This window comes from Zea mays, chromosome 3 (assembly GCF_902167145.1).
Source record: "Zea mays cultivar B73 chromosome 3, Zm-B73-REFERENCE-NAM-5.0, whole genome shotgun sequence".
NCBI classification, from domain to species: Eukaryota; Viridiplantae; Streptophyta; class Magnoliopsida; order Poales; family Poaceae; genus Zea; species Zea mays.
This window is the reverse complement of record NC_050098.1, coordinates 80,595,880-80,621,572: the sequence shown is the minus strand read 5'-3', so window position 1 is coordinate 80,621,572 and position 25,693 is coordinate 80,595,880.

Genomic DNA, 25,693 nt, shown 5'->3' with positions numbered 1-25,693 from the left:
GGCTGCTGAGGCCTAAACATTTTTAGTGTTAGAGTATAAAGCTGTGTTTTCTTTCCTCTTGTTTCGAGCGTTTGGACTTGTTCGGTAGGAGAATCACTTATCTGAGCGTGAGTTACTTTTCGCGGAAGGTGATGAGTGAGGTATCTGTATCCCGGAGGCGTAGGAGTCCCTCGGCTCGGCCGGCCTTGTCGTTCAAGGTTTCTCTAGCTCGTTTTTAGGATTCCGTTATCGATATAGTCGAAAGGCACGAAAGTCATTTTGGTGGAAAACTTTTCCGAGGAAAATTTTGACGCAGAGGGGGTTCCCCCCTTCTAGCCCCCGAGGGAGGTTCGGTTTTTGCTGAGGCAAGACCGATCCTCCCTTGACGGTTAGACTTTTTATTTATATATGTAAAGGGATCGAGATACATGAACGACTTGAAACACTTTAAGGGTAAAAGCGACGTAGTTGTTCGATGTTCCAAGCGTTCCTGTAGACCTCACCTTGATCGTTGGCCAGCTTGTATGTCCCGGGCTTCAAAATTTTGGCGATGATGAACGGCCCTTCCCAGGGAGGAGTAAGCTTGTGGAGCCCTCAGGCGTCTTATCGTAGCCAAAGCACCAAATCTCCCACTTGGAAGCCTCGAGGTCGAATCCTTCGGGCGTGGTAGCATCACAGAGACTGCTGATACCGCGCCGAGTGTAGTAAGGCTACGTCCCGAGCCTCTTCCAGCTGGTCCAGTGAATCTTCTCGGCTGGTCTGGTTGTTTTGGTCATCGTATGCCTTTGTCCTCGGGGAACCGTATTCTAAGTCCGTGGGTAGGACGGCCTCGGCCCCATAGACTAGAAAGAACGGCGAGAAACCCGTGGCGCGGCTCGGCGTCGTCCTCATACTCCAAACCACCGAGGGTAGTTCTTTTATCCACCGCTTGCCAAACTTGTTGAGGCCGTTGTAGATCCTCGGTTTTAGTCCCTGCAAAATCATGCCATTAGCGCGCTCCACCTGCCTGTTTGTCATTGGGTGAGCTACGACGGCCTAGTCCACACGGATGTGGTGGCCTTCGCAGAAGTATAAGAACTTTTTCCCAGTGAATTGCGTGCCATTGTCGGTGATGATGAAATTTGGGACCCCAAAGCGATGGATGATGTTTGTAAAGAACGCCACCGCCTGCTTGGACCCGATGCTGGTTAAGGGTCGGACTTCGATCCACTTGGAGAATTTGTCGATGGCGACCAGCAAGTGCGTGAAGCCCTCGGGTGCCTTCTGCAAGGGACCGACGAGGTCCAGACCCCACACGGCGAACGGCCAAGTGATAGGTATTGTCTGGAGGGCCTGAGCGAGCAGGTGCGTCTATCTTGCGTAGAATTGACACCCTTGGCAGGAGCGTACAATCCTAGTGGCGTCGGCCAGTAGAAACCTTGTCGGAAAGCGTTTCCCACACGGGCTCGAGGTGCTGCATGGTGACCGCAAGCCCCCGAGTGTATTTCCTGTAACAGCTCTTGTCCTTGGGCGACGGATATGCATCGTTGGAGAATGCCTGAGGGGCTACGGTGGTACATCTCTTTTTCATCACCCAGTAAAACAAATGACTTGGCACGCCGAGCCAGTCACCGAGCATCAGCCTTGTCGAGGGGCAGCTCTCCTCGAAGGAGATATTCCAGGTACGGGGTCTGCCAGTTTAGGTTTGGTGTGACCCCACCCTGCTCTATCTCGACGTGCAGGGCCTCATCCTCGGCGGCCGAGGGTACCTCGGATTGGACCGAGGCCTCCTCGGGCTCGGGTGCGTCGTTGAGTTTGACGGATGGCTAATATATGTCCCTAGAGAAGACATTCGGGGGAACCGTCGTTCGTCCTGAGGCTATTTTAGCCAGCTCATCCGCGGTCTCGTTGTATCGTCGAGCAACATGGTTGAGTTCCAGCCCATAGAACTTATCTTCCAAGCGTCGAACTTCATCGCAGTAGGCCTCCATCTTCCGATCGCGGCAGTGAGAGTTCTTCATGACTTGGTCAACAACGAGTTGTGAGTCGCCATGAGCGTCGAGGCGCCGAACCCCTAGCTCGACGGTGATGCGCAATCCATTAACCAAGGCCTCATACTCGGTCACGTTGTTTGACGCCGGAAAATGGAGGCGTAGTACGTAGCGCACATGTTTCCCGAGGGGTGAGATGAAGAGCAAGCCAGCACCTGCTCCGGTTTTCATAAGCGACCCATCGAAGTACATGGTCCAAAGTTCGGCCTGGATTGGAGCCGTCGGCAATTGGGTGTCGACCCATTCAGCCAGGAAGTCAGCTAAGACTTGGGATTTTATGGCCTTCCGAGGAGCGAATGAAAGTGTTTCCCCCATGAGTTCCACTGCCCATTTTGCTATCCTACCCGAGGCCTCTCGGCACTGGATGATCTCTCCCAAGGGGAAGGATGACACCACAGTCACCGAGTGAGACTCGAAGTAGTGTCGCAGCTTTCGCCACGTTAGAATTACTGCGTACAGTAGCTTCTGGATTTGCGGGTAGCGGATTTTGGTCTCGGATAGCACCTCGCTGATGAAGTAGACTGGCCTCTGGATGAGCATGCATGCCCCTCTTCTCGTCTCTCGACTACGACCGCAGCACTGACCACCTGAGTGGTTGTGGCTACATAAATCAAGAGGGCTTCTCCCACAGCGGGGAGCACCAAGATGGGTGCATTAGTAAGAAGTGCCTTTAAGTTTCCGAGGGCTTCTTCGGCCTCCGGAGTCCAAGTGAAGCACTCGGCCTTCCTTAAGAGGCGGTACAAGGGCAATCCTTTCTCGCCAAGGCGCGAGATGAAGCAGCTCAGAGCCGCAAGGCATCCCATGACCCTTTGTACTCCTTTCAAATCTTTGATGGGTCCCATGTTGGTGATGGCCGCGATTTTCTCTAAGTTGGCCTCGATGCTGTAACACCCCAGGTGTTACTCAGGGTGTCCACCCAGGGCTACCCCATTTAACCTATTATCACATGAGGATTGGTTTGGGCAAAGTACATCAAACTTGGAATTCAAGGTCCTAAACAAGTGCCAACCATCTTGGGTATCATGCCCTAGCTTGTCATGCACATCTAAGGGGGAATTTCCCAAAACCCTAAAGAAAACCCCTCTTGGGCAATAGGAACCCTAGATGAAGGTATGATCAAAAGGTCATGTAAACCTTATGATCATGGCTTGGGCCAAATGTAAAAGTTGTAGTATACTTCATAAGCTACAAATGATAGTAAGGAAGTAACCCCAAAAAGATTTCAGAAAAGCCCCAAAAAGTTCACCAAAGGTTGAGCACAAGAGAAAATTCAGAATTTGCCTAAGTCTAAAAACTAACCTTTGAGCAAAGACATGTTCACCCTAATCCAAAATTCAAAACACTTCGACCCAATTGACAAAGTGGCGCCAAATTAACCCTAGAATGCCCTGGAAAGAGGTGACACCTACCCTAGGGCGTTTGACATGACTTGGCACCATTTTTGTCTCGGCTTGGACCTAGCTGACACAGCCAACTTCTCACCCCTCTATCTCCCTACCCCGACCATATCTTGACTTGGAACTCACAGCAAAAAGGTAGGATATGGAGCAGGGAAGCGACCGTACACAGTGACCTTGCCAAGATACGCACGCTAAGGTGCTCAAATCTGTCGTTGAACCATGGCAGAAGCGAGCTCCCACGTGTTCGACGCAGGCTGACACCCGGGGGCGCGCTCAGAGCACGCCCGTGCGCGAACCCCCGCGCGCCCGCGGCCGCCCGTGACCACGCCAGCGCCACGGCTATAAAGCCCGTCCCAGTGCTCGGCTGCCTTCCCCGTTGCCTCCTCCGTACCACGCCTAACTCCCCCGAGCCCGCCCTTAGCTCCGGCGACCTCCCCACGACCCGCCAGAGCCGCCCAAGAGCAACCACCGTGGCCAGCCCCTTTCCCGTCCTCCTCCGTTCGATCCAAGCCTTCAGATAGCTTCCTGGTGAGGCAGTGAATCTTACTCAAGCTTGAACCGAGGACCCGCGTCACCGGAATAGCAGAACCGTGCTCGCCGGAGTTCATTCCCCCGCCGGCACACGTGGACCGGGTAAATCACTGAGCCGTTTTCCGATTCAATGCACAGATAGCCTCTACATCATCCCAGGAAGCTCACCGTGCCCTTGGATTGAACCAGATCGCCGTGGTTTGGCCGGCACAACCGCCGCCGACGAGGGCACCCGCCTGCGCGCGTGGACCGAGCGATTCCGGCCATCCCCGCCGGCGAGCTGTACGTCGTTGTGACCGCCAGAACCTCCCCGAGCCAACCCCGCTCCTCGCCGGACCCCTCTCGCCGCCGGTAAGCCGCGCTACCCCTTTCTTCTCTGCGGGTACTGTTTACACCTGAGAGGGACCGCGGGTGAGAGGAAGAGAAAGTCAGGGGGTTTTGCGCATTGTCAGTCACACAGAGGAATAGTGGCGCAAGGGTAGATTTGAGTGGGTTGATTTAGCTTTAACCCAGGGACCTCGGTGTAAACTGCTTTTCCAGAAAACCTTATTAAATCTGATTTTAAATTTGAACAGAAACTTTGAAATTCCATAACTTCTGTTTAGTTCATCCAAATTTGGTCAAACCAATTTTGTCAGACTCTGAATAATGTAACCTACTTATGAAAAATATAATACCCCCTATGTACTATAGAAAACTTTAAGGTTCTGATTTAATTATAGTTTTGGCCAAAAGCTCAATAATAGGAAGAAAAATAGTTGTACTATTTGGCTAGGGTTAGAAAAATTTGGAGAAATTTATGTCCACCTACTGACCTAATTAAAAAATGCTAAACCTCTCTGTCAACCCCATTAAGTTAGTTTTTACCACTTATTTTACAATATGCTTAAGGTTAAGGAAAATAGAAAATGTAATTTAAATAATGAACCAGAGGGCACCCCTATTTTTGTTAGGGTACTTATTCAATGTAGTTCACTGGAAAAATCTATCATACCCTGTTTTAGTATAAAATAAGTAGGATACCTTTTATTTTAATAAAACAAGGAAAACTTAGAAAAACCCTACAAAAATAACCCCAAGGTGAAAACACCCCAACCCTTGGGATAACTAATGTTTTGTAAATAAAAACTTAGGAAAAATATAAAATCTGTTGTTTGACATTTTTCAAATAACAATGTAGTAGAAAGTACCTTTTTGGCATTTAACTTTAGAAAATCATAACTAAATGACCACCCCTTAGCTTTCTGTGGTTTTTGGCACAGAAGCCTATTATTGCTATTAGTTGCCAGCAAAAATAACCTTTAGGACAGAACCCACCCCTACTCAAGAGATGTAGTGTAGGGTGGCCTATTTTACACAACTCTTGTTATTTTTGTTTAAAGCATAGCCTTTATATTTTAAGCCTAAAATTCTTAAAACAGGCTAGAATAGCAAATGGCAACCCACTGTAATTTTTACAGAATTTTTGGAAAATATTAAACCACTGTCATAGTTCAAACCTACACTAGAAACCATAAGTAGAAAATAAAGAAAAGGAAAAGTGAATAATAGGAAATTAGTGTCATCCTAAAATTCTTAATAACTTGTCCACTGAAGTATATAAAGGCAATACCAATTCCCTATGATTATCCTCAACAAAAACCTAAGCCTAAAAGTGATAAGCATAACCCACTAGAAGCCCCGCATGACCAAGAAACCCCAAGTTACTCTTTAACTTAGTCTTTCTTCTCTTAACATAGTGTTATTAAATCCTGCATAATCATGACATACATATTCATTTCATTTCGATAGACTGCAACCTTGCTGACGGAGAGTACGTCCTCGTGCCGGAGCAAGGAGCTGCTCAGGAGGTAGTCCCAGATCCAGCACCCGAGCCTACTTCAGAGGATCTGCCTGCCACAGCCTTGGAAGGCAAGCCCCGGTTTATGCATAACCTGTTATTTATGCTATTTTAATATACTTAATGATTGTAGGGTTGATTGTGCACTTAAGTGTAGGAGTTGTTTGAAACCCTAGTTGCATGATCTCAGGAATCCCATTGAGATGAATACTAGTATGCTAAGTCGAGTAGCTGCTTTAATAATTAGGATCTCGGTAGAAGTCGAGTGAGTTTTCTAGCACTCGCGCGAGGTCAGGAATTGGCTGTATCCACTTTCTTATCATATTGATGTTGGTTTGTGGGCAACAATCCATGGGGATTGGTTGTCTACGGGATAAAAATTGGAATAAGGATTAAGGTGTGGTACCGTGAGTCAAGCGTTTGAATGTACTAAGCACATGCCGAGAAATATGGTAAATCGGTAAGCCTAGTACCTGAGTGAACCTGGCAGTGGACATATCCCCTCACGCGACCTGAGACGTGGTCTCCCATTCCGGTTATGGTGGGTACAAGTGCGGTCACTGCACGACGGCAGTCAGGGTCAGTGAGGCATTGTACGCCAAGGCGGTGAGCCTTGATCTGCTGACGGGGAATCGATAGGGACGGTTGATATGTGTGGGGACGGAGTGCCCCTACATGTCGTGTGCTTAGGTTTACCTTGCAAGGATAAAAACTCGATTCGAATCGTCTGCTTCTCGCAGCTAATGAGACTGCTTGATCCATGCTGCTACATTGAGTAACAAGTGGAATTGTGATGAGATGATACAAGATGTTGATTGCTAAAAATGTTTGCTACTATGTATGAGTAGATAGTACATCTTTAGCCTTAAGAGAGTCACACTTAATTTGACAAAGTTAAAAACTTGATTTAGAAACTCAGCTAGTGCTTTTGGCAACCAAACCCCACAGCCAAACAGCTGCATGTCTAGAGGTAGAGGAGTAGACTCCTCACACCGGGTAAGTCTAGCTGAGTATTAGTATACTCAGCCTTGCTTGTGGCATAATTTTACAGGTTCTCTGGAGGACATGGTTGCTGGAGTGAGTTGGTCGTCCATCTTGCCACCGGGTTGGACTGTCGAGTGGGACCCCACCTCGGCTGAGGAGGAACATGAGGAGTGATGGGACAGGCTTCCCCATCTCTCTGTTTATTTACCGTTAGTTTTATTCCGCTGCACTTCGAACAATGATGACTACTTTTGTGAAACTCCGATGGTGATGTAATAATTTTAATACTCCTACATGCATGGTTTTATGCTTTATTGTATTTGCTCTGTGACTCACCTTCGAGTGAGATTGTGGTACTTGATCCTGTTAGTGGCCTAGTCGGACTAGATCCGAGGGATTGACGGGTTATTCCCATTTAAGTGTGGTCTAGCCTCTAAGGCGGGACTTAGGCACTTAAGTCGGAATAATTCGGGCAGTTCCGCCACAGCTGGTATCAGAGCTTGTACCACCACAGAGGAATCAATAAAATGTAAATACCATCTTTTTCCAAATAAAACTTGATAGCAACAATGTTGGATAGATAGTAGGACGAGCAGGATAGACCTAGGATGTGAAGCCTTAGGGTGATAGAAGGGTAGCTAGGTGGCTACGTAATTAGGCCCTATAGGCCATCTTAAGGGATGGGAGTTCTTCCCTATCCCCTTATATTGGTGAGGTCGTTCAGGACGAGCATGCATGCATTTCTAAATTAAACAAATGGATATTGAGTAAAGACTTAAAACAAGATGATAACCAACTAAGTCCCCAATACCATTTTATTTAACTAGAGAAAGGCTGAGTTTTATTTTTCTCGTTCTTTTTATAATTCTTTTTCCTTTACTTACGCTTAACCGTACACTGATGACTTCCCACGGATCCTCAGATGACGGTAATGCACTGTCCCACACTGACGGGCTTGCACGAGAGGGCTTTCCCCGCATTTTGTGGGAGGTACTTCAGGGGGCAGGATATACGACACCCCCTCGATACGCGGTGCAGCAGTTCGAGAAGCACCGAGTGCCCCGCTGTAGGGTGAGGATGACCTTGGAGCCTCATCCCCTGCAGCTAGGCTGGCGCTCGTTGGACTCTGAGTCTTTTGGATACCGGGCTGAGGACACGATCGAGGCGATCGCTCTGCACGGGTTGACCACTTTCTGCGGGTTCCATCCTTTGGAGCCGTCTACCCACCCCATTGGCTTGTTCCCCGCCGAAAGGGAGGATGACCCAATGTGGAAGGATCGGGTGGAGCATGCCAAGGATATCTGGGCCATCTACCCCGGACAGACTGCACACTTGACCGTACGGTGCATGAATGCTCTGTACCGTCTGCAAGTGATGCGCGGGGAGGCGATGTCCCATTTGATGGCACTATTGGAGGCGACCAAGATCACTTTGGACAACAGAGAGGAGCTCATGGTTGATTTGTCCACAGAAATGGTGGAAAAGGACTTGCAGGTGGAGCAGCTATCCACTGATATCCAAGAGTTGGAGGAATTGGTGGGCACCAGGGAGAACACCATCGAGGTTCTCGAGGATCAGCTCATTAACACTCAGCAACAACTTGCTGAGGCTAACGAGCACTTGGATATGCATCACCAGGAGATCCAGGATATTGAAGCCAACGAGGACGTCGACATCGAGGGAGGAGATGAGCCTGCCTCTAGTCTGGACACCGCTGGCTCAGGGAGACCACCTTCCCCTGAGTCGAGTGTAATTGCCTCGTTCGCTCACTAGGTGTCAGGGATAGAGTTAGAAGTCGGTGATGGTAGGACTCCTCGCAGCTAGCTTAGCTTTTGCACCCTTGGGGTACTAGGCTAGATAGAGTTGAGTCTTTTTGGGACTAATGATGTAACCGTGGTAAACTCTCTTGGAAGCATGATTGATGGATGCTGTTATCAGTTTTAAATTTGGAAGGAAAATTTTATGCCTTTTTAAATCCTTTTTGTTTAAGTTGGAATCTATCATTTTGCTTTCGACTCTTTTCGCCGCGATTAAACCTTGAACTTGGAGATATGGTGTTAAGTATATATGTGGTTTTTCAGATGGCCGGGAGGCAGCGTCGTGGCCAGAATGAGCGCGTTCCTCCTTCGCCGCCACCGCCTCCCACTCTGCAGGAGCTAATGGCTCAGCAGAATGAGATCTTGAGACAACTGGCTCAGCGTCAGCCACCACCTCAGCATTATGGTGGTGGAGACCATCAGCGTCACCCAGCGGCAGCCACCTACCAGGAGTTCCTCAGCACCCAACCACCACTATTCACAAGGGCAGAGGACCCACTTGATGCAGATGTGTGGTTGCGAGTAGTGGAATCCAAATTCCCGCTACTCCATGGAGCTTGTTCCGAGGTCACTAAAGTCAGGTTCACCACCCAGCAGCTTCGCGGACCCGCAAGGACTTGGTGGGACCATTTTCTTGCTATGCAGCCAGAGGACCGAGAGGTAGAGTGGAGAGAGTTCAAGGCAGCTTTCTGGGGACACCACATACCAGCCGGGATTATGGACCGAAAGCTCAACGAGTTTCTGGCACTCACTCAGGGCAACAGGACAGTGTTGCAGTATGCCCAGACTTTTAATGACTTGTGCAGTATGCTGGATATCACGCATATACGGATGAGAAGAAGAGAGACAGGTTCAGGAGGGGGCTCAACACTAAGCTCCGTGACCGTCTCAACACCGTCAGGGCCAACAGCTACAATGAGTTGGTCAACATGGCTATCTCCCAGGAGGACTGCATTACAGCTCGACAGGCAGAAAAGAAGAGGAAGACCCCTGTGGCAGGACCTTCAGCTCAGCCACAACGCTTCAGGATTGTGTCCGACACACAGAACAGGGGACCCCAGCAGCAGCAAGGGAGATGGGTGATCTGACCACAGCAGCAGCAGCAGCAGGCACCCAACCGCACCCAGTTTCTCGCTCAGAGGAACAATCAGCAGCAACAGCAGTACCGCCAGGCAAATGACAACAGGTGTTTCACATGTGGCAACACCGGACATTATGCCAAAAATTGCCCCAGGAACCAGCAGAGGCAGGGGTAGAATGTTAATCAGAACCAAGGCAAGAGACAGAAGGTGCAAGTGAGGCAAGGCAGGCTAAACTTCACCACCATGGCTGATATTCCAGAGGGAGCACCCGTCATGACCAGTATCTTTACAGTTTTGAATTATCCGGCCATTATTCTTTTTGATTCTGGTGCGTCGCATAGTTTTATCAGTGCCAAATTTAGTGCCAAGTGCCAATTACCTTTTCACCACACCAATGGGGGTATCACAATTTCAACACCAGGAGGCAGGGTTGCCACTTACCAAATTAACAAGAATGTGCCTATAAGGTTTGGTAGTCTGATAATTAAAACCAACCTCCTCATTTTGGGATTGGATAGTGTGGATATCATATTGGGAACTGACTGGTTGACCAGAAATCAGGCTGTGATGGATATTGCAGCTAGGGCCATTGAGGTGCACTCACCAACTTGTGGTGGAACCACACTATATTTGCCTGACCAGGGTTGTACCCGTTCTTGTGCCTTCATTATGATAGAGTCCCTAGTAGAAAAGATCCCATTGGTCTGTGACTACCCAGATGTGTTTCCGGATGAATTGCCAGGGATGCCACCTGACCGAGACATCGAGTTCGCCATTGAATTGCAACCTGGGACTGCTCCTATCTCCAAGAGACCCTATAGGATGCCTCCCGCGGAATTGGCAGAACTGAAAAAGCAATTGCAAGAGTTGTTGGACAAGGGGTTTATTCGCCCAAGTACTTCACCATGGGGATGTCCAGCCCTATTTGTGAAGAAAAAGGATGAGAGCTTGAGAATGTGTGTTGACTACCGCCCTCTTAATGCGGTGACTATCAAGAACAAATACCCACTGCCCCGCATTGATGTTCTGTTCGATCAGTTGGTAGGAGCCAAGGTATTCTCCAAAATAGACCTTCGCTCAGGTTACCATCAGATCAAGATCCGTGCCAGTGATATTTCCAAGACGGCTTTCTCTACCAGATATGGGCTGTATGAGTTTTTGGTGATGTCTTTTGGGCTGACCAATGCCCCGGCTTATTTCATGTACCTGATGAACTCAGTGTTTATGCCAGAGTTGGATAAGTTCGTGGTCGTTTTCATTGATGATATTCTGGTCTATTCCAAGAATGAAGCCGAACATACTGAGCACCTGCACATCGTGCTTCAGCGACTGCGCGATCATCATCTTTATGCTAAGTTGTCTAAATGTGAATTCTGGCTGAAGGAGATCAAATTCTTTGGTCACACAATTTCTCAGGATGGGATATCAGTTGATCCTGAGAAGGTACAAGAGGTGATGGATTGGAAACCCCCGACTACAGTGAGGTAGATCCGGAGTTTTTTGGGTTTGGCAGGGTATTATCGACGATTTATTCCGGATTTTTCCAGAATTGCTAAACCAATGACTGAACTGTTGAAGAAGGGAGTCAAGTATGATTGGAGTCAAAAGTGCGAAGATGCCTTTCATACTTTGAGGCAGCATCTTACGACAGCCCCGGTGCTGGCTCAACCGGATAACACCAAGCCATTTGAAGTTTATTGTGATGCTTTCGGTACTGGTTTGGGATGTGTTTTGATGCAAGATAACAGAGTAATTGCTTATGCTTCCCGAGCACTCAGACCCCATGAGCAGAACTACCCCACACATGATCTGGAATTGGCAGCTGTGGTTCATGCTCTTAAGATATGGAGACACTACTTGATGGGAGCCCACTGTAACATCTACACTGATCACAAGAGTCTCAAATACATCTTCACTCAGGCAGATCTGAACATGAGGCAGAGGAGGTGGTTGGAGTTAATCAAGGACTATGATTTGGAGGTGCATTACCATCCTGGTAAAGCCAATGTTGTAGCAGATGCCTTGAGCAGAAAGGCCCAGTGCAATTGTATGAGCATGGATGCGAGAGTTACCACCCTGTGCGATGAATTGTGCAAGCTGAACCTGGAAGTTGTTTCTTCGGGTGACTTAAGTTATATCTCGGTAGAGCCCACGTTGCAAGAGCAGATAGTCAGGGCACAGATTGAGGATAAGGGTGTTCAGGTTATCAAGGAAATGATCAAGCAAAAGGCCGAAAAATACAAGTGCTTCCGGCAGGACAACAAGGGAATTCTATGGTTTGGAGATTGATTGGTTGTTCCCAAGGACCCTGCGCTCAGAAAGAAGATACTAGATGAAGCTCACCTTTCCAAATTCTCCATGCACCCTGGTAGTAACAAGATGTACCATGATCTCAGATCTTTATATTGGTGGACCAGGATGAAGAGAGAAATTGCCAAGTACATATCCGAGTGCGATACCTACCAGAGAATCAAAGCCAGTCATTTGAAGGCAGCAGGCCCTTTGCAACCCCTTCCCATACCATCTTGGAAATGGGAGGACATTTGCATGGACTTCATAGTGGGATTGCCCAATACCTCCAGGCACCATGATTCTATTTGGGTTATTGTGGACAGATTAACTAAGACTGCTCATTTCTTGCTAGTGCACACCACCCACAGGACAGAGAAGTATGCAGAGATCTACATTGACCAGATAGTTCGTCTGCATGGGATACCAAGGACTATAGTCTCAGACCGAGGAGCACCATTTGTGGCACGATTTTGGGAACAATTGCAGGAATCACTTGGGACCCAGGTCATACGAAGCTCAGCCTATCATCCCCAAACCGATGGCCAGACAGAAAGGGTGAATCAGATTTTGGAAGACATGTTGCGAGCATGTGCACTACACTACGGAAAGGATTGGGACAAGTGTCTTTCCTTGGCAGAGTTTTCTTACAATAATAGCTATCAGTCCAGTCTAAAGATGGCACCTTTTGAAGCCTTATATGGGAGAAGGTGTAGGACCCCATTGAATTGGTCTCAAGCAGGAGAGAGGGAAATTTTTGGGCCAAATTTGGTACTTGAAGCAGAAGCAAAGGTCAGAATTATCAAGAAGAACCTAGAAGCTGCTCAGGCCAGGCAAAAGAGCTATCATGACAAGAGGCGGAAGCCTCTACAGTTTGAGGTGGGAGATCATGTTTATCTTAAGGTATCACCCACCAAGGGTGTCCAGCGATTCGGGATCAAGGGCAAGTTAGCTCCTCGTTACATTGGACCCTACAAGATCAAGGAAGCTTGTGGACCCATTGCCTATCAACTGAAGTTGCCACCCAGCATGTCAGCTGTTCATGATGTGTTCCAGACTTGTCCTATCAAGAGTACCTCGTCAAGGTATTAGATCAGAAGGAGAGATCAACTCGGGCAAGATCAGTCAGAATGTATAAGGTTCAGTGGAGTCACCATTCATCAGAAGAAGCTACATGGGAGACTGAGGATTTTCTACGCTCTCGCTTCCCCGACTTTCTGCCCAAAGGAGTCGGTACGTACCCCAAAACCCCCACCCCCACCTGCCCTTTGAATACAATTAGAAGAAAAACTTAGATAACAAGGATAGTCTAAGTTGTGGATTTAACTTAAAAAGGGCTTCCTTCTGAAGTTTCAAAGAGAATGACATTCGAAGAGCAGTTAACAAGAGAAACTTGAGTATAAAGAAAGAGTAGCACACCAACACACCTTCAAGCACCCCTCCAAGGGACTCTACCTAAAATCTCGGGACGAGATTCCTTTAAGGGGGGAGGGCTGTAACACCCCAGGTGTTACTCACGGTGTCCACCCAGGGCTACCCCATTTAACCTATTATCACATGAGGATTGGTTTGGGCAAAGTACATCAAACTTGGAATTCAAGGTCCTAAACAAGTGCCAACCATCTTGGGTATCATGCCCTAGCTTTTCATGCACATCTAAGGGGGAATTTCCCAAAACCCTAAAGCAAACCCCTCTTGGGCAATAGGAACCCTAGATGAAGGTATGATCAAAAGGTCATGTAAACCTTATGATCATGGCTTGGGCCAAATGTAAAAGTTGTAGTATACTTCATAACCTACAAATGATAGTAAGGATGTAACCCCCAAAAGATTTCAGAAAAGCCCCAAAAAGTTCACCAAAGGTTGAGCACAAGAGAAAATTCAGAATTTGCCTAAGTCTAAAAACTAACCTTTGAGCAAAGATCCCACATGTTCACCCTAATCCAAAATTCAAAACACTTCGACCCAATTGACAAAGTGGCGCCAAATTAACCCTAGAATGCCCTGGAAAGAGGTGACACCTACCATAGGGCGTTTGACACGACTTGGCACCATTTTTGTCTCGGCTTGGACCTAGCTGACACAGCCAACTTCTCACCCCTCTATCTCCCTACCCCGACCATATCTTGACTTGGAACTCACAGCAAAAAGGTAGGATATGGAGCAGGGAAGCGACCGTACACAGTGACCTTGCCAAGATACGCACGCTAATGTGCTCAAATCTACCGTTGAACCATGGCAGAAGCGAGCTCGCACGTGTTCGACGCAAGCTGACACCCGGGGGCGCGCTCAGAGCACGCCCGTGCGCGAACCCCCGCGCGCCCGCGGCCGCCCGTGACCACGCCAGCGCCACGGCTATAAAGCCCGTCCCAGTGCTCGGCTGCCTTCCCCGTTGCCTCCTCCGAACCACGCCTAACTCCCCCGAGCCCGCCCTTAGCTCCGGCGACCTCCCCGCGACCCGCCAGAGCCGCCCGAGAGCAACCACCGTGGCCAGCCCCTTTCCCGTCCTCCTTCGTTCGATCCAAGCCTTCAGATAGCTTCCTGGTGAGGCCGTGAAGCTTACTCAAGCTTGAACCGAGGACCCGCGTCACCGGAATAGCAGAACCGTGCTCGCCGGAGTTCATTCCCCCGCCAGCGCACGTGGACCGGGTAAATCACTGAGCCATTTTCTGATTCAATGCACAAATAGCCTCTACATCATCCCAAGAAGCTCACCGTGCCCTTGGATTGAACCAGATCGCCGTGGTTTGGCCGGCACACCCGCCGCCGACGAGGGCACCCGCCTTCGCGCGTGGACCGAGCGATTCCGGCCATCCCCGCCGGCGAGCCGTACGTCGTTGTGACCGCCAGAACCTCCTCGAGCCAACCCCGCCCCTCGCCGGACCCCTCTCGCCGCCGGTAAGCCGCGCCACCCCTTTCTTCTCTACGGGTACTGTTTACACCTGAGAGGGACCGCGGGTGAGAGGAAGAGAAAGTCAGGGGGTTTTGCGCATTGTTAGTCACATAGAGGAATAGTGGCGCAGGGGTAGATTTGAGTGGGTTGATTTAGCTTTAACCCAGGGACCTCGGTGTAAACTGCTTTTCCAGAAAACCTTATTAAATCTGATTTTAAATTTGAACAGAAACTTTGAAAATCCATAACTTCTGTTTAGTTCATCCAAATTTGGTCAAACCAATTTTGTCAGACTCTGAATAATGTAACCTACTTATGAAAAATATAAAACCCTCTATGTACTATAGAAAACTTTAAGGTTCTGATTTAATTATAGTTTTGGCCAAAAGCTCAATAATAGGAAGAAAAATAGTTGTACTATTTGGCTAGGGTTAGAAAAACTTGGAGATATTTATGTCCACCTACTGACCTAATTAAAAATGCTAAACCTCTCTATCAACCCCATTAAGTTAGTTTTTACCACTTATTTTACAATATGCTTAAGGTTAAGGAAAATAGAAAATGTAATTTAAATAATGAACCAGAGGGCACCCCTATTTTTGTTAGGGTACTTATTCAATGTAGTTCACTGGAAAAATATATCATACCCTGTTTTAGTATAAAATAAGTAGGATACCTTTTATTTTAATAAAACAAGGAAAAATTAGAAAAACCCTACAAAAAAAACCCCAAGGTGAAAACACCCCAACCCTTGGGATAACTAATGTTTTGTAAATAAGAACTTAGGAAAAATATAAAATCTGCTGTTTGACATTTTTCAAATAACAATTTAGTAGAAAGTGCCTTTTTGGCATTTAACTTTAGAAAATCATAACTAAATGACCACCCCTTAGCTTTCTGTGGTTTTTGGCACAGAAGCCTATTATTGCTATTAGTTGCCAGCAAAAATAACCTTTAGGACAGAACCCACCCCTGCTCAAGAGATGTTGTGTAGAGTGGCCTATTTTACACAACTCTTGTTATTTTTGTTTAAAGCATAGCCTTTATATTTTAAGCCTCAAATTCTTAAAACAGGCTAGAATAGCAAATGGCAATCCACTGTAATTTTTACAGAATTTTTGGAAAATGTTAAACCACTGTCATAGTTCAAACCTACACTAGAAACCATAAGTAGAAAATAAAGAAAAGGAAAAGTGAATAATAGGAAATTAGTGTCATCCTAAAATTCTTAATAACTTGTCCACTGAAGTATATAAAGGCAATACCAATTCCCTATGATTATCCTCAACAAAAACCTAAGCCTAAAAGTGATAAGCATAACCCACTAGAAGCCCCGCATGACCAAGAAACCCCAAGTTACTCTTTAACTTAGTCTTTCTTCTCTTAACATAGTGTTATTAAATCCTGCATAATCATGACATACATATTCATTTCATTTCGATAGACTGCAACCTTGCTGACGGAGAGTACGTTCTCGTGCCGGAGCAAGGAGCTGCTCAGGAGGTAGTCCCAGATCCAGCACCCGAGCCTACTTCAGAGGATCTGCCTGCCACAGCCTTGGAAGGCAAGCCCCGGTTTATGCATAACCTGTTATTTATGCTATTTTAATATACTTAATGATTGTAGGGTTGATTGTGCACTTAAGTGTAGGAGTTGTTTGAAACCCTAGTTGCATGATCTCAGGAATCCCATTGAGATGAATACTAGTATGCTAAGTCGAGTAGCTGCTTTATTAATTAGGATCTCGGTAGAAGTCGAGTGAGTTTTCTAGCACTCGCGCGAGGTCAGGAATTGGCTGTATCCACTTTCTTATCATATTGATGTTGGTTTGTGGGCAACAATCCATGGGGATTGGTTGTCTACGGGATAAAAATTGGAATAAGGATTAATGTGTGGTACCGTGAGTCAAGCGTTTGAACGTACTAAGCACATGCCGAGAAATATGGTAAATCGGTAAGCCTAGTACCTGAGTGAACCTGGCAGTGGACATATCCCCTCACGCGACCTGAGACGTGGTCTCCCATTCCGGTTATGGTGGGTACAAGTGCGGTCACTGCACGACGGCAGTCGGGGTCAGTGAGGCATTGTACGCCAAGGCGGTGAGCCCTGATCTGCTGACGGGGAATCGATGGGGACGGTTGATATGTGTGGGGACAGAGTGCCCCTACATGTCGTGTGTTTAGGTTTACCTTGCAAGGATAAAAACTCGATTCGAATCGTCTGCTTCTCGCAACTAATGAGACTGCTTGATCCATGCTGCTACATTGAGTAACAAGTGGAATTGTGATGAGATGATACAAGATGTTGATTGCTAAAAATGTTTGCTACTATGTATGAGTAGATAGTACATCTTTAGCCTTAAGAGAGTCACACTTAATTTGACAAAGTTAAAAACTTGATTTAGAAACTCAGCTAGTGCTTTTGGCAACCAAACCCCACAGCCAAACAGCTGCATGTCTAGAGGTAGAGGAGTAGACTCCTCACACCGGGTAAGTCTAGCTGAGTATTAGTATACTCAGCCTTGCTTGTGGCATAATTTTACAGGTTCTCTGGAGAACATGGTTGCTGGAGTGACTTGGTCGTCCATCTTGCCACCGGGTTGGACTGTCGAGTGGGACCCCACCTCGACTGAGGAGGAACATGAGGAGTGATGGGACAGGCTTCCCCATCTCTCTGTTTATTTACCGTTAGTTTTATTCCGCTGCACTTCGAACAATGATGACTACTTTTGCAAAACTCCGATGGTGATGTAATAATTTTAATACTCCTACATGCATGGTTTTATGCTTTATTGTATTTGCTCTGTGACTCACCTTCGAGTGAGATTGTGGTACTTGATTCTGTTAGTGTCCTAGTCGGACTAGATCCGAGGGATTGACGGGTTATTCCCATTTAAGTGTGGTCTAGCCTCTAAGGCGGGACTTAGGCACTTAAGTCAGAATAATTCGGGCAGTTCCGCCACAGATGCCTTGTTCGGAGACGATGAACCCTAGGAGCATGCCCCAGGGGACTCCGAAGACACACTTCTCGGGATTGAGTTTTACGCCCTTCGCTCTTAGGCACCTGAATGTCACTTCAAGGTCAGAGAGGAGGTCAGAGGCTTTCCTTGTTTTGACAACAATGTCATCGACGTAAGCCTCGACCGTGCTGCCGATGTGTTCTCCAAACACATGGTTCATGCACCTTTGGTATGTTGCACCTGCATTCCTCAAGCCAAATGGCATAGTATTATAACAATACATGCCAAAAGGTGTGATGAAAGAAGTCGCGAGCTGGTCGGATTCTTTCATCTTGATTTGGTGATAGCCTGAATAGGCATCAAGGAAAGACAGGGTTTCGCACCCAGCGGTGGAGTCCACAATTTGATCGATGCGGGGCAGAGGGTAGGGAACTTTTGGACATGCTTTGTTTAACCTAGTGTAGTCTACACACATCCTCCATTTCCCACCTTTTTTCCTTACAAGTATAGGGTTAGCTAACCATTCTGGATGGAATACCTCTTTGATGAACCCTGCAGCCATTAGCTTGTAGACCTCCTCGCCTATGGCTCTGCGCTTTTCTTCATCAAAACAGCGTAGGTGCTGTTTCACGGGTCGGGCACCAGCTCGGATGTCCAGTGAGTGCTCGGCGACATCCCTCGGTATACCTGGCATGTCCGAGGGACTCCACGCAAAAACTTCGGTGTTTGCACGGAGAAAGTTGACAAGCACTGCTTCCTATTTGGGGTCGAGCTCAGAGCCGATCCTGACTTTCTTGCTGGCGTCGTTGCTGGGGTCGAGAGAGACGGACTTAACCGCCTCAGCTGGTTCGAAGTTGCCGGCGTGCCGCTTCGCGTCGGGCGCCTCTTTGGAGAGGCAATCCAGGTCGGCGATGAGGGCTTCGGACTCGGCGATGGCCTCGGTGTACTCCACACATTCCACGTCGCACTCGTAAGCATGGCAGTATGTGGATCCGATGGTGACGGTTCCCTTGGGGCCTGGCATCTTGAGCTTGAGGTACGTGTAGTTGGGGACGGCCATGAACTTGGCGTAGCACGGTCTTCCCAGCACCGCGTGATAGGTCCCTCGGAACCCGACCACCTCGAAAGTGAGGGTTTCCTTTCGGAAGTTGGAGGGAGTTCTGAAGCAGACAGGCAAATCAAGTTGCCCAAGGGGCAAGACACGCTTGCCGGGGACAATCTCATGAAAGGGTGCTGCACCGGCCCGGATCATGGACAGATCGACCCCAAGAGCCCTAGGGTCTCGGCGTAGATGATGTTGAGGCTGCTGCCTCCGTCCATGAGGACCTTGGTGAGCCTAGCGTTGCCGATGACAGGGTCAACAAGAAGCGGGTACCTTCCTGGGCTCGGTACGCAGTCGGGGTGGTCGCCTTGGTCAAAGGTAATGGGTTTGTCGGACCACTCTAGGTAGACTGGCGTCGCTACCTTCACCGAGCAGACCTCCTGGCGCTCTTGCTTGCGGTGTCGAGCTGAAGCATTCGCCACTTGCCCGCCGTAGATCATGAAGCAGTTGTGGACCTCCAGGAACTCTTCTTCCTTGTCGCCCCCCTTCTTGTTGTTGCCTTGGTCCTTGCCACCTTCTACCGAGGGCCCAGCCTTATTGAAGTAACGCCGGAGCATGTCGCATTCTACAAGGGTGTGCTTGACGGGACCCCTGTGATAGGGGCACGACTCCTTGAGCATCTTGTCGAACATGTTGGCCCCTCCGGGAGGTTTGCGAAGATTCCGGTGCTCGGCAGCAGCGATGAGATCCGCGTCAACAGCGTCGCGTTTTGCTTGCGCCTTCTTCCTGGTCTTCTTCTTCGTGCCACGCTGGACGGACGCCTCGGGGACATCTTTCTTCTGTCTTCCCTGAGGCTGCTTGTCCTTCCGGAAGATAGCTTTGACCGCCTCCTGACTAGAGGCGAACTTGGTGGCTATGTCCATCAATTCGCTCGCCTTGGTGGGAGTCTTGCGTCCCAGTTTGCTTACCAGGTCCCGACAAGTGGTGCCGGCAAGGAATGCTCCGATGACGTCCGAGTCGGTGATGTTAGGTAACTCGGTGCACTGCTTTGAAAACCGTCGGATGTACTCTCGCAGGGATTCCCCTAGCTGCTAGCAGTAGCTCCAAAGATCCCATGAGTTCCCAGGGCGCACGTACGTACCTTGGAAATTTCCAGCGAAGGCCTTGACTAGGTCATCCTAGCCGAAGATCTGTGTAGGAGGCAGATGCTCCAGCCAGACCTGGGCAGCGTCGGAGAGGAAAAGGGGGAGGTTGCGGATGATGAGGTTGTCATCGTCCGTCCCTCCCAACTGGCACGCCAGCCTGTAATCCGCGAGCCACAACTCCGGCCTCGTCTCCCCTGAGTACTTGGTAATGGTAGTCGGGGCTCGGAACCGGGCCGAGAACGGCGCCCGTCGGATGGCCCGGCTGAAGACCCGCGGACCTAGTGGTTCGGGCGAGGGGCTCCGATCCTCCTCACTATCGTAGCGTCCCCCGCGCCTGGGGTGGTAGCCTCGGCACACCTTCTCCTCGAGGCGGGCTCGACGATCGCGTCGGTGTTGCTCGTCGCCGAGGCGATCCCGGGCGGCAGGTGTCCTGTCTCCTGTGCGCTCGGTGTGGACCGAGGCCTCGCACATGCGTCGGGAGGACGCTGCGTGATGCTCCAAGGGGCCTCCTCGCCTCCGGGAGGCAGAGCTCTCGGCTCGTCAGACAGCGGTGTTTTCCAGGAGATCCTTGAGTTCGCCCTGGATACGTTGCCCCTCGGTGGTGGATGGCTCCGGCATTGTTCGAAGTAACATCGCTGCTGCAGCTAGGTTCTGGCCGACCCCGCTAAAGGCCGGGGGCAGCCCTGCCCTGGCATTGCCAATGATACGGCGCTGGACGTCCCGAGCCCGATGACGCGCTCCTCCGGCGAGTGCTCGGCCTACCCACTCCTGCTCGATGTTTTGTCGAAGCTGCACAAGTCGCCCTGTTTCTTCGTCGAGCTTGGCCTGCATCTCGCGGAGTTGCTCGAGCTGTGTGCCATGACCCCCCGCAGGGACTCGGACCACATCTAGCTCCCGCGGGATCTCAACGTGAGACGCAGGCACAGGGGCGTCGTCATTTTCTGGCATGCCGAGGTGGTTGTCTTCGTCGTGATCCTCCTAATCAATGTGGAAGCACTCGCGAGTTGGGTCGTAACCCTCATCGTCAAGGCTGTGGTCATCGTCGGAGCAGCCGGAGAGGCAGTAGTCACATGTGGACATGAAGTCTCGCATGGCACTGGGATCACAGAGTCCAGAGAAATCCCAACTGAAGTCGGGGTCGTCCTCTTCCTCGGAACCCGTGGGTCTGGAGGTTGAGGCGACCGTCAACAGGTTCCAAGTTGACCACATATGATACCCTGGAAGGTCAGGATATGCCCTTGCAAAAGCGTTCACCGAAGTGGGGTCGCTTGGTGGATCGAAGCTGAATCTAAAAGGAACAGGATGGGAAACGGATGGTACCTCCTGGTTGATGGACGGTGGTGAAGTCGCATCGGGGATGGAATGTGTCGTTATCTCAGGTGCGAGACTAATGTCCAACAAGTCCCTCGCAAGGGTGCCGGTGTCATCAGTCCGCTTGGGGTTGGCACGTTGCTGGGAAGCGACACCCGTCGTTGTCTTAGGTGCGAGGACAACACCCGACATGTCCCCCGCAGGGGTGCCGGCGTCATCGGCTCGCTCTAGTCCGACAGCCGACGAGGTGCCGCCTCCTGCCTGGCCACGGTTGCTCTGTCTTCTCCTTCTCCGGCGAGGAGGGTGGCGTGGCAAACCCGAGTGTTCCTCTTCCGCCACAGGGGGAAGTCGTCGTCGAGTTCGCCTCCGCCGGGCGAGCCGACGACCGTCGTTGTTGCCGTGCTGCGGGGGGAGGAGTACCATGTCGTAGCTGCCGTCGCGGGACATGAACTCGAGACTCCCAAAGCGGAGCACCGTCCCGGGCTGAAGAGGCTGTAGAAGATTGTCCATCTGGAACTCAACGGGAAAGTATTGCCAACACGCAGCAGGCCCCTACCTGGCGCGCCAACTGTCGGCGTCTTGGACCCGCGAGGACCCTCAGTCGACTAGTGAATTTAACACTGTGTGTCCCTGCCCAGATGGGTTGATGCAAGATGAAACACAAGAGGGGGGATGAGGCTTATATTATATTGCACCGGGGTGCTCGTAGTAGGGGTTACAAGCGTCGAGAGAGAGAGAGGGTTCGGCCTTGGAGTGAGCCGTCTGAGTTAGGCCTCCTTCGCCTCCGCCCTCGCCCCTCCCCTGGGAAGGCCCTGGACATCCCCTTTTATAGATACAAGGAGATGATCCAGCTGTACATATGGGGGTGTAGCTATGTGCTAACGTGGCAGGCAGAGAAGTGCTTGAGCCCTGTAGAAGCACAGCTGACGGTGCGGCCCGGGGTCCTGCTGACGTTTCTTTGCCTTCGTAGGGAGTTGAGAACAATCGACGTCATGGACGCATGCAGGGAACCATCATTACCTGTTGCCGGAGTAATCTAGATGGGACACCGGTCTTGTTCCTTTGTAGCCTGAGGCAGCTAGCTAGGGGTAGGGTAATGATGTATCCGTGTGGCATAGTCGGTCCGAGGCCGAGGTCGGGCGAGGCGGAGACTTCTCCTGAGGCCGAGACTGAGGTCGGGCGAGGCAGAGACCTCCTCCTGAGGTCGGGCGAGGCTGAGGCCGAGGCCCGAGGCCGAGGCGGAGACCTTTTCCCGAGGCCGAGGCTGAGGTCGGGCGAGGCGGAGCTCCCTGTTGCGCCCGAGGCTAAACTCGGGGGAGGTCGTGACTTACTGTTGTTAGTTTTACCCTAGTGGTTGGCACAGTAGTCAGAACGGGGTGAATAGTGTTGTTTCCCTGTCAGAACGATCAGTAAAGGGGGTGAAGTGATTGCGGTCATTTCGACCTTGCCAGCTGAGGCGCGCGTGTCAGGATAAGATATCAGGTGATCCCCGCATTAAATGCGCATGCGATACGGTCGGTGGTAAGGCGATATGGTCGAGGTTGTTGTACGACAAAGTTGGCCCGAGCTTGGCCTCAGGCAAGCCGGGGGGTGCGCCCACTGCCTGAGGGGGCCCTCGGGCGAGGCGTGAATCCGTCCGGGACTACTGTTCTTGCCCGAGGCCGGGCTCGGGCGAGACGAGATCGCGTCCCTTGGTAGACGAGGCCCTGACTTGAACCGTGCTTATCAGTCTTTATGGTTTGTTTTGAGGATGTTTTCCAGCCATGCTTAGGAGTATTGGGGGTACCCCTAATTACGGTACCCGACACCTTCGGTACCCGACCAAAACGAAGGTTGAATCGGGTAATGGATGCCTTAAACTTTGAATGCCCTGACTATGAACGACTAAGCAAAGGTGCCGAAGGGCCAAAGAGAAAAAGGGTTGTCAGTGTTATGAGTAGACAGGCTGCTAGGATGGTAAAAGAAGATGAAAAAACTTTGAAAAAGAGAAAATCCAGTCCTGAGCCGAAGGTGGCGACCTCAAAGAAGAGAAAAACTGCAAGTCCAGAGCCGAAGATGGCTGAGATAGAAGAGGGAGCTCCTTCGACACCTTCTGCTGCCGAAGTAGAAGAAATTTTAAAGGTAATGACCGAATCCTTACCTATCAAGCTGCTAAGTCCATTGAGGCCGCAACTGACGAAGCTTTTACAGAAGAAGGACGAGCCTTCGGCAGCGAAGAAGGCGGTTGGGCCAAAAAAGCGAATGATTGTTACTGTTATGCAAGCTATTGAGGAAACACCACCGCCGGCCTCAGCGTCAAAAATAACAACAGCTGCCGAAGTTGCTGCTTCTGCCGAAGCTACCAACCTGGAGAGTACATTATCTGATATCGATAAAGTGCTCTTGGATTTGGCTGTGGAGGAGACTGCTGCTTCTGCAGAAGAAGTTCTAGCCACAGTGCCTGAAAAAGGGAAGGAAGTTGCCAAATATATTTCGGAAGAAAAAGACTTCAATTTTCAAAATATAATTGGTCAAAAATTATCCAAGGCTGAGAAAGAGGAGCTACAGGAGTATGCTATATCCTGTGGCTACCAGCCAGGAGCGATGCTCTTCAGCGGAATTAACGAAGAAGCCTTAGGATGTATTCGAGATCGAACTGGAGCAAAGATTATCAGCACTCTGTCAAAGAGTGTTGGTTTTCCGAAGCTTGAAGCTGACATCAGTCGCTACCGACGATAGCATATCGTCCACAGTTTATTCTATTCTAATTTTAAGGTAAAGTTTTTCCCTCAACTTTTTATTGTTTGCGATGAAGGTGATTTTTGATGAAGGTTATTTTTCACAGAGTATGCTACTAAGTAAAGCCTTGAGGATGCAACAGGACCTCGAAGATAAGAAGAATGAAGTTATAATTGAAGGCTTGGAAAGTAAAATCAAATATCATGAAGCTGCTCTTGAAAAGAAAGATTTTCTTCTTCAAATAATGGAGGGTTCACTGTCAGATGCCCAAGCCGAAATTGCCAGACTAAACAGTGAACTCCTCTTGAAGTCAGAAAGCTTCGAACAAGAAAAGAAGAATTTTGATGTGAAGCTTGAAGCCGAAGTTGAAAAAGTTCGAATTTGCAAAAATCCTTGAAAGAGCTTTAGGACAAATGCTTAATCTTTGGCAATTGGTGTGTGCAACGACTGAAGCAGGTCTTCAACTCAGTTGGAGCCATCTCTAAAAATTTGAACCTTCGGTTGAAGACCAGTCAAGCACCTTCGAACATATTGAGGGCGAAGTTGATGCGCTTGACGAAGTTATAGTTGTGCATGGTGACTTATGTGCCCTGCTAGCTTCTCGCTGCACAGCTGTAGCTTTTATGAATGCTGGTTGCACGCACGGAAAAATTGTGAACAGGCCCAACTTCGGCCTATCACTAGCGGATTTAACTGACATCCCCAGCCTGGCCCGAAGCATTGGAAATAGATTCATAACTCAAATTTGGACGAAGGGTGGGCGGAACTTAGCTGGTGATGAAGCTCGAAGTCATCTTAAGCCGGCATTAAACTTGTATTGTTACATACCTTCTCCCGAGATTTCTATTTACCTTATACTGCTTTGTTATGTATAGGATGACAAAGCCGAAGGTCAATGATTCGAAGCTTGACGGATACTGATGAAGCTGCTGCAAAAAGCTCTAGAGAAATTTGAACTATCTTTGTAAAAGATATTGTAATTTAGGAATGAAACATTGCTCTGTAATTTTTTCCATACCTTGTAATATATTTTTACCTTTTCATCCGTGTATGAATTGCTTTGATGTGGACGAAACTTGTATTTTTTGAGCAGAAGGCGAAAAACACCTTCCCTTGTTTTTGTACACAATGAAGCATAACTTTGCTTCTTTTATACTCATCGAAGCTTTGTCATCAGAGCCGAAGCATCTATTTGTACTCTATGTTATGATGATGATAATCCTACGAATGTCTAAATGAATGTGTATGAATGCAATGAATGATGTGATGTAACGTGCAAATGAATGTCCAAACACACGCATACGAAGCCACACCCAGACTCTGCATCCCCTTAGGAACGTCTTTTGAGTCTTAAGCTCTGCATCCCCTTAGGAACGTCTTTTGAGCTTCTTCACCTTCTATTTTCGGTGGTATAAGTTCTACATCCCCTTAGGAACGTCTTTTGAACTTCTTCGCCTTCTATTTCGGCGGTATAAGTTCTGCATCCTCTTAGGAACGACTTTTGAACTTCTTCACCTTATATTTCGGCGGTATTTGGCTCTGCATTCCCTTAGGAACGACTTTTGAGCAGAAAACTTACGCTGCGCTCCCTTAGGAACGACTTCTTGTAGCTTCGTCATGCTCTGCATCCCCTTGGGGACGACTTTAGAGCTTCTCTCTGCTTTTCCTCTTTT